This window comes from Hypanus sabinus, chromosome X2, assembly GCF_030144855.1.
Source record: "Hypanus sabinus isolate sHypSab1 chromosome X2, sHypSab1.hap1, whole genome shotgun sequence".
In the NCBI taxonomy this organism is placed as follows: Eukaryota; Metazoa; Chordata; class Chondrichthyes; order Myliobatiformes; family Dasyatidae; genus Hypanus; species Hypanus sabinus.
Window position 1 is genome coordinate 38,854,093 of NC_082739.1, and position 20,814 is coordinate 38,874,906.

Consider the following 20,814-nt stretch of genomic DNA (forward strand, 5'->3'; position numbering starts at 1 on the left):
AATGTAAGGTGTTGCTCCTCCTCGCTGTGTCTCACTCGAGCACAGAGAAGGCCTAGGACCAACATGTCAGAATGGAATGAGAATCAGAATTAAAACGTTGACCACTGAGAAGTTCCACTTCTGGTGGATGGAGCAGAGGTGCTAGACAAAGCGATCCCCCGATTTACGACGGGTCTCCTAAATGTAGAGGAGGCCACATCGGGAGCATCAGACGCAATAGACCAGCAGATTCACAAGTGAAATGTTGCCTCACCTGGAAAGGCTGCTTGGGTTCCTGAATGGAGGTGAGGGAAGAGTTGAATGGGCAGGGGTGGCACTGTGGTCACTTGCAAGGATAGGTGCCAGAAGGGAGATCAGTGGGGACTCCCAACTGGGAAGGGACGAATAGACAAGGGAATCATGGATCCCTCTGGAAAGCAGAGAAGGAGGTAAAGGTGCGTTTGGTAGTAGGATCCCTTTAGAGATGGTGGACACTGAAGAGAATGGTGTGTTGGATGCGAAGGCTCATGGGCAATGTTCCCTCTAAGGTATGCTTGTGCACACATCTTTTGTTACTACCGCACAAAGGAGTTTAAACTGCACACAAAAGTTGTCACCCTCTACCTCATTGGCATGTTAATTATATTTCATGATCATACACAATCACACTTCTTTTTCCAGTTTCTGATGTGCACGGTGTTGACAACGTGGAATTTGCAATGATTTGTCTGCAGATTTTAGAACTGGCTTATATATACTGTTTTTATTGAAGAAATTATTCAGTACACACATGCTGTTGCCACTGGGCAAAAAAATTGCACAGCACAAGATTTTCACGCACAGTTGTCCTTACAAATTAGAGAGAACATTGCTCATGGGGTGGTAGGTAAGGTGGCAGGAAGACGGGGTAAGCGCGGATGTTCAAGAAATGGAGGAAATGCGGGTGAGGGCAGCATCAATGGTAGAGGAATGGAATCCCATTCTTTGAAGAAAGAGGACATCTCTGATGTCCTGGAAAGAAAAGCTGCATCCTGGGAACAGATGCGGTGAAGGCAAAGGAACGGAAAAAAGAGGACAGCATTTTTACAGGAGATAGGGTTGGAAGAGGTATAATCGACATAACTATTGCAATCAGTAGGTTTATAAAAGAAGTCAAATGACAGTTTATCTCCAGAAATGCAGAAAGAGAGATCAAGAAAGGGAGAGGGAGGTGTTGGAAATGGACCAAGTGAAGTTAAGGGCAGGATGAAAGTTGGAGGCAAAGTTGATGAATTTGATGAGCTCAGCATGAGTGCATGAAGCAACACCAATGCAGTCATCAATGTAGCGCAGGAAGAGCTGAGAAGCATGACCGGGAAAGGCTTGGAACATGGACTGTTCTAAATGGCTAACAAAAAGACAGACGTAGCTGGGGCCTATGCAAAGTCTAGAGAAAGTGGGAGGATACGGTGGAAAAACTGTTGAGGGTGAGTACCAGTTTTGCCAGACAGAGGAGAGTGGTGATGGAGGGAAGTCAAGTCAGGTTTATTGTCATTTAACTATATACATATATATAATGTATATAACCATATAATGTATATAGAAATGAGACAACTTTACTTTGAATCAGGGTGTAAAGCACAGTAGTACACATCACACATGATAATATGAAGGTAAGGATAAAATCTACAGATGAATCACAAACTAAAGTGCATTAATATTAAATATCATAAGGTACAGAACAAATTAACCAGTGACACTTCGAATATGATGTGGGCAGGAATTCAGAAGCCTAATGGCCTGGGGAAAGAAACGGTTTCTCATCCTGACTGTTCTTGTTTTTATGCATCGTAATCTCCTGCCTGATGGTAGAAAGACAAAGAGGATGCTGGATGGATGGGTGGGATCCTTAATAATACTAAGGGACCTGCGTGCGCAGTGTTCCTGATAAATGTCCCAGATGGATGGTAGGGAGACCCCTATGATCCTCTCAGCTGTTCTCACAGTCCTTTGTAGGGAATTCTGGTCTGATGCTCGACTGCTCCCATATCAGGTGTAGATGCAACTTGTCAGGACGCTCTCAATACTGCTCCTGTAAAACACAGTTAAGATGGTTGGAGTTGGGGGGGGGGGAGCCTTACTTACCTCAATCTTCTTAGGAAGTGGAGGTGCTGCTGAGCCTTCTTGTTCAGGGAAGTGATATTTAACCATGTATACACAAAGGGTGATGGTTTTTCTGCACCTTCCTGAACTCCACAATGATTTCCTTTGTCTTCTCCATGTTCAGATTTAGGTTGTTCTTCTCACAATTATTCCACCAGCCACTCCACTTCCTCTTTGTTCTCCATCTCGCCATCATTCTCGATAAGGCCAACCACTGTTGTGTCATCTGCAAATCTGATGGCACGGTTTGAGCTGGATCCTGCGACACAGTCATGCGTCTGCAGTGTGAACAGCGGTGGGCTGAGCACACAGCCCTGGGGAGTGCCAGTGCTCAGCGTAAAGGGATGAGAGACATTGCTGCCCACGCAGACTGACGGTGGCCTTACTGTTAAGAAGTCTAGAATGCAATTGCAGAGGGAGGTGTTGAGATCCAGTGAGGACAGTTTCCCCACCAGTTTCTGGGGTATGATGGTGTTGAAACTGGTTTGTTCTTTACTTGAGAAAGAACTGGAGAGAGTTAAAGCCTTCTTGATGGGGGATAGAAGTGTATAGGGAGTGGACATCCATGGTGAAAATAAGGTGGTCAGGGCCAGGGGATTGAAAGTTAGTGATATGATTGAGAGCATGATAAGTATTGAGGGTTGTAGGTAGGAAAGGACTAAACCAATGCATATGTCATAAGGAAATTGGAAGGGTCTTCCAATTTCCTTATGACATATAAGGAAACTGTTTGACTCATATATAGACTCTCTGAGCAATACCATTAAGCCACTTACTTCCCTACAACTTATTCTCTCTCAGATGCCCAAACCTTTTCTCTGATCGTCCTACCATTTTCTGACACACTCGTGGCAACTTGAGCAGCACATCTTGGAATGCAGGAAGAAACACGAATATCCAGCAAAAACCCATGCAGTCATAGGCAGAAGGTGCAAAATCTGCACACGCACAATACCGGAGGTCAAGAGTATCACGGTCACAGTGAACAACACATGGGGCACTACCTGTTGCCTCATGTTGTCGCCCCCAGATTTACTCAGGGGAATTCTGGAAATTCCAGTCACTACAATCAATCTCCTTGTATTCACCTCTCTGGAACATGAGAGTGTAAGTCACCATATGCCTCAATCTCTCAATTAAATGTATATTTAGTGAAAATATTAAATATTAACTTCCAACTAATTTCTCAAACTATCCAACTTCACTTGTTAAAAGTTCAAACCAAAATATTGTGTTTCACTTTTTTTTGGATGCTAAATTATTGTTGAGCAATTGAAGCAAAACGATTTTCCTTCAAGTGTGGCTGCTAAAAAAAAATACGTTTTAAAGAGCATTTAGAGCAGGGGTCGGCAACGTTTACCACTGAAAGAGCCAATATGGACCCATTTCCCACAGAAAAGAAAACACTGGGAGCCACAAAACCCGTTTGACATTTAAAATGAAATAACACTGCATACAACGGTTTTTTTTGCCTTTATGCTATGTATAAACAAACTATTAATGTGTTGCATTTATGAAATTGATGAACTCCTGCAGAGAAAACGAAATTACATTTCTGCATGCAACAAAAACATTTTGAACTCCGAAAAAAAGATGTTGGGTTGAAGGTTACTCCATAGTTAGCCTACCTTGGATCGAAGAATTAAAAGAAAGTGCGCACTGGCGGGTGTCAGGCATTGGCAGTGGTGATGTATATTAATAGCGATAAAAAACACGTTGTAGCGGTGTAGCGCTACACGCAGCGCTAAAATAAAGACACTGCAGTCAAAGGTAACTTTATTCAAACTAAACAGCCTTGCTTTAAAGCCTCCCTCAACCCGTCCCCGTGGGCGCGGATGCTCCAAAAGACACATACTCACAAACCTCCGTAGGCTATCTCCCTTAGCCGGAACGGCGGCTAATTGTGAGCCGGTTCGGATGTGCCAGGAAATGGGGTCTCCACAACGTTTTTAGATTGTACAAGATCACCATAATCTTCAAATTTCGAATTACATTTCAAAAACTAACAAACCACGGGGAGCCGCAGCACAGAGATGAAAGAGGCGCATGCGGCTCCGGAGCTGCGGGTTGCCGACCCCTGATTTAGAGGTTCAGAATGGGGTCTCGTTCAATTCAGTTTCAGTACACAGTAATCTGTGCAAAAGGATGCAGGAGATCAGATCAGGTAATGCAAGAGGTGGCTCCAGTTCTTTCTCTCTGCAGTGAGAACACAAAAGGACAATTTCACAAAAACAAAAAAATTCACAAGATTTCAAAGTGAGTTGCATGTCACTTCTCATTCTGCTTTCTCACTGGGGTACACTCAGACACAGAAGCGTGCACACACACACTGAAATGAAGACTTGGATTGCATGATAATGAAATTTCTATATATCTTTACTCAGGCTATTTCACCCTTTGAGAATTTACCAGTCACCAGCTCCAACAGTAATCATATTCCTCAACTAATTTCCCCTGTGACATTTCTCTCCCTTTATTTCCTTCAATTCTACGCAGATTCAACTATTCACGTACTCAAAATGACGGCTTATATGGTGGTCACCAACCCACGTCTTTGGAATTTGGAAGGAAACTAGAAGACCTGAAGAAAACCCTCAAGCTCACAAGGAGAACAGGATTGAACCCAAGCCAGTGGAGGTGTGAGGCAGCAACACCACCTGTTCCACCACTATGCCGCTCATTAAATGGCTTGCTTGCCCTTCATCTCCTCAATTTAGGTTATAACAGCAAGGAATAGAAAAGAGCCTACCAACAAAAGAGGTCCTCTTGAAGTCGACCCAATACCAGCTGGAGCAGACAATCTTTCTACTTAGGTGCCACAGAGAATAAACTGCTGCATGGACAGCCACAATGGGAAATTAATCATGTTCTCTCTCAATTGCCACATCCTCTGTGAAACGATCTACATTACCCAGTGTATTTAGTGCAATCACGAATTTGCCTCAGTGGGATATGAGAAGTCCGACATTTTTTGATGGCTAGAATGCCAGGGAGCTAAGCAGAAGAAGAGAGAGAAACAGAAGAGTAGAGTGAAAGGAAGAGAAAGAGGTGATGAAAATAATGATCACTTAAATGTGTCATTGCACCTGTCACCCAGAGGCCAGCGCTGTGGGAAATGATGTGTGTCATGGAGAGATGTACCAGGGTACAGCATACTGAAGAATGGCACAGGTAATCTGGTACAGGAGCTCCAAGGTGGAGAGGTCCACACATCTCCGATACTCAAGGGAACTCAAAAGGAAGGCCATGATTAGGAGTCTTTCCTGCCAAGGCTACTGCTGATGCAAAACAAGATGGTTGTCATGTTGTCGGGCCAGACTGACTGAATTCACAAGATAACAAGGAGGGCACCATGTTCACTCTATGGTTGAGGTTGTGTGGACTTGGGAAAAGCAATCACATTTTGCTCTGGCTCAGGGTCTGATCATTGCCACAGAGAAGAAACATGAAGCTTTTCAGTATGTCAGCAGCTCCATTCCTTCTCCAACTCTGCCTACTTGGTTTTCTGGCTTCTTCAATCAGCAATGATGCCACTTGGGGTCCTCCAGGAGTAAGGATGCGCTGTGCAAGGACAGAGATGTTGCAGGTCAACAGGGTTGATTCTCCCCGTGATCAATGGGATACACGTGAGAAGGTTGCTTTCCAATTCAAGCAGATACAAAGCACAAATGAAATTATCCCCTCATGCACAACTTTAGGAATGGTGCAGAGATCTGACTCCAGGGGTTACAGTGAAGACATCAAGGAGCAATGACCCATACAGGGGGTCTATGAGAAGCTCAGCTCCTGATCCAGACAGTGAAGCAATGTGTTCTAAGTGCTACCACATGAGTATGCTGTCAACTGTACCCGGTGCTTCCAATGCGGCCTCCTCTATATTGGTGAGACCCGATGTATTTTGGAGAACCACTTTGTTGAGCACCTCCGTTCCATCGGCCAAAAGCAGGATTCCCTTTGGCCAACTATTTTAATTCCTATTCCCTTTTTCATTCTGACATTTTTGTCCATGGCCTCCTCTTCTGCCATGATGAGGCCACCCCCAGGTTGGAAGAGCAACACCTATATTCCAACGATGTAGCCTCCAACCCGATCGCACGAACATCGATTTTATCCAACTTCTGGGGATCTTCTCCCCCTCCACTTCCCTCTTCTTCAATTCCCCACTCTAGCTTCTAACTTCTTCCCTCATGTGCCCATACAAAGTTTCAAGACAATTTATTTAACCTATTTGTATTGGATTTGTTAGATGGAAAGAGCCATGTTTCTGGCATTGACCAGATACTAAAATTCCAACGATTCACTGGGATAACAGTGAGGGATAATGAAAGACACAAAATTTTAAAATTATATATGGTTAAAAGAAATACAAGATTCTGCAGATGCTGGAATTCTTGAGCAACATACACAAAATGCTGGCAGAATTTAGCAAGTAAGGCAGCATCATTGGGGTGAAATAAACAGTCAATGTTTTGGGCAAAGACCCATTATAAAAACCAATATTTGAATGACGTTCCCTCAGATCTGTATGGATTACCTTTGAGGGGTGTTGACCACTGAAAAGACAGACTCATCCACATACAAACCTAAACAGAGATAGATAGGAACAAAATAGATAAATCTGGTAGCATATTTAAAAGGATTTGATTGACATTTCAAATGTCTTATCAGTATTGGCTGGTACAAAACCACATACAGAACAGTCCAGCACTTTGTAGTGCGGTTGGAATGTTTCCCAGATGCCCAAGTTGTAGATACATGAAACTTCTCAGCAGCATTTTACGATTAGGATGCAGATGCACATTCACTCAATGTCTTCCTTAGGGTCACAGACTGAGTTCAAAGTTTACAGGATGGCTGATGAAGAGAGCAAAATTAATCATTTACTGGTTTCCAGTGGAAGAAAAGTGGAGGGATCTTCTTGAAAATCTAAAGTGGAAGCTGCCCCAATAATCTTGTGGCTAAGGACATCATCCAGTACAATGCTAAACTTCACACACAAAAAAATTCCTGAGTTGTATTTTATTGGCCAATATCCTGGGCAAAAGCAGTTATAATTTGTTTCAACGTCTGCGCAACGAGATGACAGGTGTTGGTGATCATTATACAGAACAACCAAGAGAGAGCAAGGACGCCATTAATGGTGGGAATTTTGGAAACACTCACCATGTTGTCAACATTCAATGTTTTGGATCATAAGCCAAAATTATGTGATCTACAGGAAGGCTACTTCATCTGCAGAACCATACTCAAAGTAACAGTTGGCAGAGGACTCTCAGAAAGAAACTAGAAGAGAGATATGCTGCTTTGAGCAAAACTGTTTCAGAAAGAAAGCTCATTTTAATTGAACAATCGGTGTACTTCTTCAGGATAAACAAGTCCGGAGGCAAACCATAATTAAAAGATCAGTGTGAATCTAAAACTTAATAGTTTCCAAGATCTATGTTTAAACATTGATCTTAACTGTACAACTTGTAGTTAGTTATACATCAGTTTCAATTCAATAACAAAATTCTGAAAATAATTAGATCCCTCACAATAGTATATTTGAAGATATGGAAATTCATGTTTAGGGAAAGTGACATTCATTTCAAAATTTAAATACTGACCAATAGAAAATTAAAAATTAAATAACCTAATTGTCCATAAGACCTGTGACATTATTGCATGTTAGGTATTGAAATAATCCTACCAAGTTGTTTTTTTTAAATTAAAATCACAAATATGTCAGGGTACAAATAGCAATTTGCACTGTCTGTGCCGAAAACCACAGACAAGGGAGATTTTTCGAAATGTACCTCAAGTTTAATATTATTTCTGGTATTCAAAATACAATTTTATTTTTGTTGGGACTAGGATTTACCCTCGGAATAGTCTTAATGGTGCCCACACATCCACAAAGATGTGGTTGTCTTGTAATGTTACTGGAAAACACCTTCCCCAAACTAAAGACAATTAGTTCGGATTGGATTGGATGAATGTTTTTGCGAGTATCGAGGATAAGGTCAACACCCCAAATTCTTCAAAATGCTTCATTCTGTTCAGAGGCAAAATTAACTAATCAGCTTGAGACTGTGATTAATACCAAAATATTTTGTGTGGCACTATCGGATTACCTTTAGATTGCAATTAATAAATTAGTTTACTGAAAAGTTTAGGAAGGAATCATTGTGACATGTTGACCCAGAAAACAAAAATGTAACCTTTTCATAAAGAGTAAAGTAGTGAAGTTGGGCTAGGTTGCAACAATTGCTGCTTATGGAAATTACATTTTGTAACTTCGAGTGCCTTGTCCCTTTCTTTTACTGTACGAGATACTTCAAATGTCGCACCCCAAGTAGTACCAGCAATATCACCAGAGAACTTCCAATCAGCAGCTTTCAATCAAAGCGACTCAAGTTATGTGTTTCTGGGGGAGTTTTCTGGGAGACACCACAAGATATGATGTTAATACATACCACATCTTTTAGTGGAGGGAAACACCAAGGGAAAAGTGCTCTCATGAAACTTGAAGCACACCCCCCACCCATCCCCAATGACAGCTTTTATTGTATTTTAAAAGTTACATTTTACTACTATGTAGTAGTGCTTGCAAAAAGCATCACATCGGGAAATTAAAGCCAGATAAATGAGAATAAAGAACAGATTTCATGTTGCATTTGTGTCGCACTAGCCGACAGACCATAGAACAGGGGTTCTCAACCTGGAGTCCACAGACCCTTCAGTTAATGGCAGGGGTCCATGACAAAACAAGTTTGGGAACCCCTGCCATAGAGGGATGAAATTAATCATTTGGACTCCTTACAGTGTCCCGGAGCACAGGAATGATCTCTTGCTACTTTGCATCCCATAATCCAGATAACAATTATTCAAAGACAAATTCTGCTGCCCTGCCAAAACATCTATGTTCTCACACTAGTTTTCTGCTGTATTCTTCTGCCTCCTGTCAAAGGAATCAGTTCATGAAATGCAACTCAAGTCAGGACAACCTCTATATGATCTTGTCAGATAGTGTACAGGCCCAGACAGTAAATGGTAGCTCACACAAGGGGAGGAGGAAACAAGTTTGAAATATCCTGGCCTTGTCTGAACAAGTTATTGCACCAGATCCAATGGTATATCCTGTCAACCAAAGATTGGATTCCCAACAGCAAAAAGAAATAGGGTGCCTGATACTTTATTCACTTCAATGCTCAAAGCTATGTTCCTGCTATCTTCCATTATCATTGTAAAGTCACAGACAGCAGAAGAAATCTGGGAATTTTCTCGTCTATTTAGCTGTGCCTTTGAATCTATAGAAGCATAACTAGCTCCCAGTGATAATTAAACACAAGAGATTCTTCAGATGTTGGAAATCTGCATTTCCATTCATTTTCTGTGTGTTGCTCTGTGGCTTTGCAGGATTTCTTGTGTATGTTGCTCAGTGAAATCTATTGTCAACTTAAAAGCTTCATTTTTTTATTGGACTGAGAAATAGAGCTTTGCAATGTCTGTTTCACTAGTTGCCAGAAAGAAATAAACTTTAATAACTGGATTTAAAAAAAAAATAACATTTTTTCCACTTTGGCTCTTGTTTGGCATGGGTTGTCAATACCAAATGTACATCTGAAATTTTAAAAGACACTCTAGCATTAAATCTATTGAATAGCCATTGGGAATTTTACAGTGAAGTTTTGGATGCCCAACATTTTCAGATCAGGGAGAATATATTCAAAGTAAGATGACACTGTATTTAACAAACTAGGATTAAGCTTCAATATATTCATAGCTTATTCTTATTAAAATAGTTAGCTTAAAAGGACTGAAGAGCAACAGCAGCATTTTCCCTCACTTCGTCTCCAAGGTCTTAAAAAGTATCCTCACAATGTCAAAAGCTCTCCACAAAAGATGTTTCAAGTCATTCATGTTTCATTAACAATTCAACAGATGTGGACACTACAACTTAAACGTGAAAAACAATGAAAAGGCGCAAACGGCCATTATTTCAAAAAACTTGGAATATTAACTCTGAAACAAAGGTTTAATTGGACCCATTTTGCATAGGAAAAACTTAGCCTGTAATTTGTACTAAGTCCTATCTATAGAAATAAAGTGCCCCCATTTCACACAAATGTCACAAGTGTTATAACATAGCACATTGCAACACTGAAGTCCTAACTTCCAACATCTGACCTGTGCACTGACTGGTAGTTAAAATATATTCGAAATGCTCAAAACCCTGATAGATTGTGCAAATCCACAAACCCAGTCAAAGACAGGACTGTTTGATGTAACTGACTGTGGAAGACCACTCTGGGGTGAAACTGACTGCTGCTAACATGGTATTTTCCTTCTGACTGTATAGGGAGAACACCAAGTCAAACAAATAAGTTGAGGTTATATTCAACTATTATTGAAGGTAGAAATCATTCACAGAAGCTTTGCACTGAATCTCATTCAAAGGGTGCTGCTTGCACTCATTCGTAAAGTCAGTAAATCATACCAGTCCCTGTCTAGGGTGAAGCAGACTACTGACTTAGAAATAATCCAGGTAGAAATTGTCAAGAAACAAACTGCTGGAGAATCTCTTCAGGTCAACGCAAATTATCCGAGATCAATACACAGACCATAAAGTAGTATGAACTAGGACTCAACTCATTAAGGGTTTCGATGCACATTTGCAATACACCACAGAGCAAAACTTTCAAATTTTTCTTTGCCCATCTGCTTCCACTGCATTTACCCCAACCTAGCCAAACTGCTCAGTACGTGCTCATAAAACACACAACATTTTCCAGGCACTATGCACTTGAGTTTAAGTGCCAGGAAATTTGCAGCCGAACAGTTTGGAGCTTGGTCATGACCATAACAAAATCAGGTTCTTGGGATTGTGTTTCAGTTAACAATCCGGTCATATTTTATCAAAAGGAGAAAAATTAGATTAACACTTTGGCCAACTGAGGCTACTCCAGAGCAGCTTCCAAACATTGGAAAAAGAACCAGAGATTTTTTCCTCGCAAGTTCAGTGGAAAAGGCATGCATGCAGATACATTTCATTTCAATTCCATCTTTCCCTTTCTCTATTTTTGGATTTGCACCCAACTAAATCGGTTGCATGGCCCGTAACCCAGTGAAATCACCACAAAAGTCACTGGTGGGTTTGAATGTGGGCAATGCTAAAAACCACAGAATGCAAGTAATGAAAACATCTCAATATACCACCACTTCAGTGTAACACTTAGATGCTCTCACGACCTGCATTCTTGCCCTAAACTGATTAGCCTGTAACTCAACTCAACTGTAACCAAGACATTAGACCTTTCAGTGTACTGGGGCTCCAACAATCACTTTCAAGAGATGAACTTTAAATCCACAGAGCAGACCAACTCCAAACTACATGTCTGGCATTTCAGCTACTGTCTTGCACTTTGTTTTGAGCAAAGTGACTCAATTTCTTGTTTTACTCTCTCAGCCGTAATAGTATTGAAACCCTTCAAGTACAGTAAATGTGGGAAGCTTTAAAATCAAAACCCTGACATTATTGCAGTTCTGAACTCCCCATTACTCAAGCAGTCATTGCAGTTCTTCCTCACTAGATGGAGTATAACATCAAGACGATGATGATGACTCTTGGATTTGGCAGGACAGTTCAATGGGCAATTATGACTGTGGTCAAATATTAAACAAGATTGCTCACATCAGTAAATGAATGTGGCTCTTCAGAGCAGGGAGAAGTGGGAAGAAGTAGAAGGCTCTTAGAGTCTAGGGAGGAATGGTGGAGGTTGAAAGAAAATAAGGTGCATGTAGAAGCCATGCAGGCTTCTCTATCTGTACTGTACACAGTCTTGCGCGTTTATAATGGTAATTCATCACATGAGTAGGGACACGGTAAAAGCAAAGGGAATAATGCTCTGCTCATTGCAATTTGTAGCAGCTGGGGACCGGTGGATCTCCTGTCTTTTGCTGACCACTCAGTTATCCTCAACTTACACATGTGTATGCTTAAGTTTCATTGCTCCAAGATTGTATTTTTGACAATTGCTAATAAAGGACAAAATACACATCTTTGACTTTTGGAACAATCATTATTGGAGGGCGCGTCATGCAAATATAACAAACCCTTAGGGTTGCCAGCAGTGGCAATTGTTTTGATTTTGGCATGGCCACCAGAAGTGTCTTAAACGTCCCTAATGTACCAGCCCCTGCCACCACCCATGCAGTGCATTCCAGGCACTTCCACTTCCAGTGTATAAAACCTACTTTTGCCATCTCCTCTAAACATTCCTCCACCTTAAATGGATATCCTCTGGTATTACTATTCATTGCCGTCTTGGGAAAAAGACACTGGCTATCCACTCTATCTACAGCTTACAGATAATCTTGTATCTCAGAGTCTCCTACCAAATGCTAAGAAATGCGAGTAAGGTTATCTGACACAATTGAAAACTTTGCTGTGTTGCTCATTCTTGAGGACCCTCTTTTCATACTGGGAATCGAAAGTGGCAGGAATAGTAAGAACTCATCTGAGAGAAGTGCTTGTGCAGGAACAGGGGACTCCGCATTGACCAGATCCAACCATTATGAGCTGAGTGAAAAATGGTCCCCCTGTGCTGATATTTCATCAGTTCTGCTGTGTGTATCTTTCAAGGTTCAAAGGGTTCCATTTTATTTGGCAAAGTACGTACGCAGAAATTTATCTTCTCCAGATAGCCATAGAATACAGAAAACCATAGAAGTAGTTGAATGAAAGACATGAATTCCACCCCCCACAGATGAAAAGTAAAAGCAACAAAAACTCACAAACCCTAAACACACCCAACCCCCAGCCCACCAAACCGCAACAAGAAAGAGTAAGCAAGAATACAAAAAAAAACAGACCAGAAAGAGGCCATTATGAACTACAGTCCAATTCAGAAATCTCAGAATTTCAATAACATCTCCGAGAACATCAGGACCTATCTGAGGGCAGCATCTCAAACCAGAGCCCCCTCTGACGCCAGCAGCTTGAACCAACAGGTTCGAGGGCAGTGACTCGAACCAGCAGCCTCTCCAAGAAAAGCGACATGAACTGGAGGCTACACTATAAATGATTCAGTTTGTGTAGCGTTAGATCCTCAGAGACTTTGACACCCAGGAAACTGAAATTGCTCTTTTTCTCCACTTCTAATCCCTCTTTGAGGATTAGTTCATGTTCTCTCATCTTACCCTTTCTGAAGTCCACAATCACCTCTTTGGTCTTATTGACGATGAGTGCAAGGTTGTTGCTGTGACTCCACTCAACTAGCTGGTGTATCCTCACTGAAATCACATAGAAGCCCCACTTTTGCAAGTAGAGAGCCCCTGGTGAAAAGTTAACACTGATGGAAGTATTGAATGAAATAAATGCTGTATAAAATAGTTACATCACACTCTACGAACTCTGAGGAATGTGATGCAACTAATATTTTTCTCCAATCATGTATTTCACTCAATAGATGAAGAGTCTGGTGTAACAGCTTGCTCTATGAAGTATCCCAATGTCAGACAACTGTCTGTTTACAGCCATTGCTTGCATGCTTTCTGCACAGTGAACCTCACACCAAGATGTCTCCGCTTAATAACATTCAGTATTCCTGCCATTTCAGAATATGCCACTTTGAAATAGTGAAATGAATATGAAAAAATCCTACCACTGAATAATCTTGCATTTTCCCTTATTGTAATCCATCTGCCTCCTTGCAGTCCTCTTGGTTTCTCAGCAGAAAGTACAGGTGGAGAAGCTGCAAAACAGCAGAAAACATTGTAAATACTTAGATGATCAGCCAGCAGCTTGGATGTGAAAAGCAGTGTTAACTTTTCATGGTAGCTGCAATGCTGTTCTTTACTTACCCATGTAAGAAAATAAAGAAATTTAGAGAAATTTCTGAATGAGAGATTCAGAATTTAGAGTTTGCACTTCAGGATCCTTTCAGATGATTGAATTAACTGTCCCTCTTTACTTATCATTCTCTTGTAACCATCATTTTTGTCACACATAGCAGAAGGCATCAGGATCATAGTCAAAGAGTCATCAAGTTGTACAGCACAGAGAAAGGCCATTTGGCCCACTGTATCTGTGCCAAACACCAAGCCTATCTCTACTAATCATATCCCTCTATTCCTTGCTCATTCAAATAGCTGTCCAGATGCCCTTTAACTTTTGTTACTGTGGTTGCTTCCACCCTATCTTCTGTCAGCTCTTCTAGATACCAACTGCTGAAAAATTTACCCTTCAGATCCTCTTACATCCTCTCCCTCACCCTAAACCTACGCTCTCTACTTTTATACACTTCTACCAAGGGTCACAGATACTAGCTATCTATCCTCTCTATTTCTCACATAATGTTACATACCTCAATCTTATCACATTTCAGCCTTTTTTGCTTCAGGGAAAAGCACCCAGCCTGTCCTCCAACCCCTCCAATCCAAGCAACAGCTTTGTGAATCTTTCCTCTCTAATTTAATCACATCTTTTCTGTAGACTGTTGCCCAGAACTCCATACAATACCCCAAGTACAACAAAAACTATGTTTTGTACAATTGTAACATGATGTATTAAATTTTATACTCAGTGCTACAGGCAATGAATACACCTTCCTCATCACCCTATCTATGTTGCTGCTTTCAGGGAACTACATACTCGTATCCCTACGAAGGGTCTCAGACCGAAACATCGACAGCACTTCTTCCTATAGATGCTGCCAGGCCTGCTGTGTTCCACCAGCATTTTGTGTGTGTTGTTTGAATTTACAGCATCTGCAGATTTTGTGTTTACTTGTACCCCTAGGTCTTTTTGTCCAGCAACACTCCCCAGACCTCTGTTATTCACTATGTACATCCAGGTCTGCGGTACCTTTCCAAAATGCAGCACATTGCACTTGTCTGAATTAAATCCCATCTGCTCATCTTTTATTCACTTTTTCAGTTTTTCTATACCTCACTGTAGCCTTAAATAATCTTCTTCACTGTCCATATTTTGGAAACATACCAACCATGACACCTGCAAATCATATTCAAATCATGAATATCCATCCAAACAATGGAAGACCCGTGTGTCATGTGGCCAAGTGGTTAGGGAGTTCGACTAGCGATCTGAAGGTCGTGAGTTCGAGCCCAGCCGAGGCACCGTTTGTGTCCTTGCGCAAGGCACTTAACCACACAGTGCTCCAGTCTACCCAGCTGAAAAATGGGTACCGGAAAAAAAATGCCTGGGGTCAACCGGCATAAGCACCAGCCTGATGAGCCATAAAGGCTTGGGACAGAACTTCGACTGATGGAGGACCCAGCGCCAATCCCTGCACCACACCATGGTCACAAGCCTCCAATCGGAAAAACAGGCGTTTAAAGGTGAAGCTACATTTAAAGTCTTTGCGAGTTGTACGGATTCAGATAGCTTTTAATGGCCAAATTGGACACAGTGGCCGAAACATTTTCTAAATGTTGCCAGAAAAAGTTGCTGTAGATGAACAGGCCTATCAAGACTGCTCTGCCATTCATTATAGCTGACTTTCTACCTCAGCACCATCGCTAAAGCTCTTGATCCATTTAATATTCAAAAATCTGTCCATTTGAATGAATACAACAACAGGGCTTTAAAGCCCTCCGGGTAGAACATTTCAAGGTTCACCACTCTCTATCAGCATAGATATGCCCCATGGCCAGCATGAATAATGTGGTTTGAAAGGGCCTGTTTCTGTGCTGTATACTCTTATGTTTCCAGGTGAAGAGATTTCTCCTTATTGCTGTCTTAAACAGTCTCTGCCTTCTTATCAGTCTATGTCACCTGTCTTACACAGTTGCTACATCTGGTCAGTATTTGGAAATCTTTGATCAGACTTGCTGTCATTTTCTACACTGTAAGGATACAGTCGCAGTCCACTCAATCTCTCTTGAAATGGCAAACCCGCCATCTCTTGAAGCAATATAATAAATATTTGCTGCACTCTCTTTCTAGTAAGTGCTGGACAATACTCCAGGATATAATTCCCATGACTTTACAATTCAATTTTACTTTTCTGCTGTGTGTCATCCTAGAGTGATCAGTCTGATTTTGTTTTACACCACCTCAAACAAATTGGTAGAGACAATTAAAATGGCAAATCATAAACATGAGAAAGTCTGCAGATGCTGAAAACCCAGAGCAACACACACAAAATGCTGGAGGAACTCAGCAGGTCAGGCAGCATCTATGAAAGTGAACAAGTAGTAAACGTTTGGGGCCAAGGACCTTCTTCAGGACCGGAAAGGAGGATAGCTAGGTGATAGGTGAAGCTAGGTGGGTAGGAAAGATAAAGGGCTGAAGAGGAAGGAATCTGATAGGAGAGGAGAGTGGATCATAGGGGAAAGGGAGGGAGGAGGGGACCCAGGAGCAGGTGAGAAGTGGGGAAAAGAAGAAGAGGAGAACATAAGGGATTATTTTTACGGGAATGGGAATGGGAATTAAAATGTTTGGCTACTGGGAATTTCCACTTTTGGTGGATGGAGCAAAGATACTCCATGAAGTGGTCTTCTATTTTTCGATGGGTCTCACCAACATAGATGAGGCTGCATCAGGAGCACAGGACACAATAGACAACCCCAGCAGATTCTCAGGTGAAGTGTCCCCTCACTTGAATGAACAAGGGAATCACAAAGGGATTGATCCCTGCGGAAAGTGGTGGGGGGGGGGGCGGGGTGAGGTAAATATTTGTTTGGTGGAAGGATTCCTTTGGAGATGGCATAATTTCCAGAGTATGGCAGTGGTTTAATTCACAGGAGCTGAGGTGCAAGAGGTCCCAAGATGGCTATACGTGTGTTACTGTAACAGGACAGCTCCAAGAGTATGATTCTCATGAGGTTTCACAGTTGCTAAAGTAGAAACAGTAGGGCTTTAATTCGCAAACATAAAAAGGGGAAGAACTGAGAAATAATGGCTAGATTTAATCAAGGAAGTGTTTGACAACTAAATACCCTCTGTCCAGCAATAAATAATAACACTTGAATAGACTATGATGTTATTAACTGCTGCATATTTCAACATTATTCCAATAGCTATTTAAACCCTATTGGCAATCTCAGCCTTTATTCTTGCTACAAAAGGTAAATTAAATTCTTGCACTCATTTGCATTTCTGCTAGAGAAGGATTTCAATTAGGAATTATAAATGGCCTGTTTTTACACTAGATTAAACCAAGGTTGCAAATTACAGTTTTTTCTTCTTCTCACAGACAAACTGGTTAGTTCTCCCAATGTGCTAGCTGGCATATATTTCTCATCCAGCAGTTAAATTGCCTTGGTCCATTACTTTCATTGAATGAACATTTGGCTGCTGGGTTTCCAATTCTATGACAGTAACTACTCTTTAAAAGGTACTTAAAAGCTGTAATGTGCTTTAGCACAGCTTGAAGATGTGAAAGGAGAACACATATTGACAACAATATCAAGGAAAAAGAAGAAAATGCTGGAAATACTCAGCAGATAAGATACCATGTGTGGAAAACTGCTGTTTGAGGTAAATGACTCTGTGTGATTTCCAACTCTCAAAGCACGTTTCCTCCATAATTTTTATTTCAGTAAAGGACAACATTTTGTAGTAATCTGTAGACTTCCAGTAGCATGTTGGTATAGGTTTTGATAGCAATCGAGAACTAACCACTACCCCAATTCAAATGTAAAATGGAGCAAGAACCCTGCTGTTTAACATCTTTATAGATTTCCATTGAATTGCAGGAATCAGTGCAGAAAGAGACCGAAGAGGCTTCAGATTCTGGAGCAAAATAAACACCAATGGAGGAACTTAGCATGTCAAGCAGCATCTGTGGAGGCAAAGGGAGGGGCAACGATTTTGGTCAAGAACCTACATGAAGATAGTACGTGAAGAAAGCCAGTATTAAAAGCTGAGGAGAGGTCAGATGGAGATTGGGAGATGATAGGTGAAGCCAGATGATGTGGGGGATGATGGGCAGACAGAGCTTGGACGGTGAAGGGGAGGGAAGGGGGGAGTTTGAGAAAGAGGATGGTTGGTGATAAGTGCAAGCAGATAGGACTGATGCAGAGTTCAGATGTTTGTTTTTTTTTTGCTCCAGACTCCAGCACTTGAAGTCCCTGTTGTCTCTAAGGTCAAGATAGAGTCTAGAATGTGAAAATTGGATAGGCATCTTGAACATGCCCTCTTCGTGTTGAGGCAGAGGTACGAGAGCCTGAAGACCCATATTGATGACCAATGTTTTAAGAACAGCTTCTTATTCTCCACCATTAGGTTTTTGAACATTTGATGAATTGATGAACAGCAGCCAGCTATTTATATTTTACACTATTTATTTTATTTTGTTAATTATATTAATTTTTATGTCTTGGACTGTACTGCTGTCACACAACACATTTCACAACACAGATTCTGCAGGTGGCAGGAAAGTGTGAAGTGAGAACATGGGTAGGGAGAGGAAAAGACCAGGTTAGGATTATTGGAAAATTCAATGTCGGGTTGTAGGCTACTCAAGCAGGTGTATGAGATGGTGTTCTTATAGTTTGTAATTGGCCTCACCAAGGCGGTGAAGAAGGCTGAATTCCAACAAGTCAGTGTGGGTACGAGAACTGAAATAGCAACTGGTGGTTCAAAATTACCAGAGGGAAAGAGAACTGGTGTTCTGCAAAACAGCGGCTTTAAGTTCCTCGGTATGAATATCACCAATAGCCTGTCTGGTTCAACCATGTTGATGCCACAGCCAAGAAAGCTCACAAACACCTCTACTTCCTTAGGAGGCTGAAGAAATCCATCAATCCTTATCAATGCACCACAGAGAGCATTCTATCTGGATGCATCACAGCTTGGTGTAGCAATTGCCTCGCCTGTGGCTGAAAGAAACTGCAGTTGTGGACACAACTCAGCTTATCACAGGAACCAGCCAACCCCACCCCTTCTAGGGACTTTATCCAGTCTCACTGCCTCAGTAAAGCAGCCAGCATAATCAAACACCCTCTCACCCTGTATGTTCTATCTTCTCTCTCCAAAAGTCCGAGAGCATGTAGCACCAGTTTCATGGACAGTTTCCATCCCTCTGTTATCAGACTCTTGAGAGGACCTCTCGAGATGGACTCTTGGCCTCACAATCTACCTTGTTATGATCTTGCACTTTATTGTTTACCTGCACTGCACTGTTTTTTTTTTGGTAGCTTTTTATTGTTTTACCATATTCTAGCTCAATGCATTGTACAATGATTTAACCCCGTGTGAACAATATGCAAGACAATCATTTGATTGTGTCTTGGTAAACATGACAATAATAAACTAGTATCACATTTGGTTTCACTGATACTGAGATGGCCACATTGAGAACATGAATGCAATAGACAAAATTGGTGGAGATACACATGAGTAGCTGCCTCACCTGGAAGGGCTGTTTAAGTCCCTGGACAGTAGTGAGATAATAGGTGTAGGGACAAGTGTTGCACCCCCTAAAGTTGTAACAGTATCACTGGGGGCTAGAATACCAAATACAATTCTAATATATGTATAATTAGGCTCCAAAAAGAAAAATACTGCCTCATAATTTGTCAGAACGTTATATGTTCAGCATCTCTTCGGATAGGTTCCTCTTTCAAGGGTTGTTGGTGAAGCTTGATTAAGCCGTTTTTTGTCCTATGATCCTTCCTGATGGTACCATGACTAACGCCATCTTTGTTTGGGGCAGGAGATCAGCTTCCTTGTAGTTATGACCAAAATAGCACTATCAGTTCTGCCACAATAAAATTTACGTAGTCTCTTTAAAAATATTCATAATAGCAACTACTTATGATTATGTAACATTGGTGAAATATAGTTCAAAAACACTTTGCCACCAATTGAAGTAGTTGTTGGCACCGTCTTGGGAGTGGAGGGGGGTGTGGGGACTGGTCTGTTATCCCAGAATACACATAGTGGAAGTCGCCGGCGCCATCTTTAAAAGGGGCAAGAGCCTCGACCCAAATGACCTGCTATCTTAAAATCTGAAGTACGTACATTTTATTTTCAAATAACATACAGGGATGAAGCGTAGCGGGGTAAATTTACAGGCTAAGATGTATTTGTTCGGCACGATTCTATTAGGGAGTTGGTTACGGAACGGAGAGTAGCCTGCCCGTCTGAAACGAGGTAGAAAGGCCGGCGATACCGACTCCATCTTTGTGGGGGGCAGTGGCCTCCTGCCCGGGGGGGGGGGGGGGCTCCGTGAACAAATCCCGGGGATTTCCGTCTCACAGACAGACCACAGCCCTAGCCCTTCTCGTTGATTTTGTCTCCGGGGGCGCCTTCGCTTAGATTATGTCAATTTAGAGACAGAAATTTCTGAATGATAACAATTAAAGGTGCCATCTTTGAGTGGGGCACAAGTCACTCAGTACACTCTACCAACTCCTGTCATGCGGGATGGCACTGCTACCTAGAACAGGTAGAAAACTCCCAGTAAGTAATCGTCGTTACTCTTTCACCTACTTGGGACCACTTTACGTTTGTGAACGGCCCTCCAACGCCGTTAAAACTAAAGTGACCTGATCGTTCGCCATCTCTCAGAGGGGCGCGAGAGCCAGGCCAATCCCACAATTCTCTTCGCGTCAGGATGCCCGTCATCTTTCTGCGGGGCATGGGATACTTGCTCAAGGAATTGCCTTAGCAGTATTTAAGGTTTGGAGTTTTCAGTTTGCAGAGTAACGTTTCAATCCGTTCTGGTGCGAAGCCTTTAAGAG

The 20,814-nt window shown here is 41.7% G+C and overlaps 1 long non-coding RNA gene across 1 annotated transcript; it reads right to left on the reverse strand.

Moving 5' to 3' along the window:
• Positions 1-3,788: 3,788 nt before the first annotated feature.
• LOC132385261 (uncharacterized) lies at positions 3,789-20,731 on the reverse strand. The gene is made up of 3 exons (XR_009509126.1): positions 20,564-20,731; positions 13,767-13,856; positions 3,789-4,317 (listed from the first exon to the last, which is right to left on the reverse strand). It is a non-coding gene; the product is annotated as an uncharacterized LOC132385261 (long non-coding RNA).
• Positions 20,732-20,814: the final 83 nt, after the last annotated feature.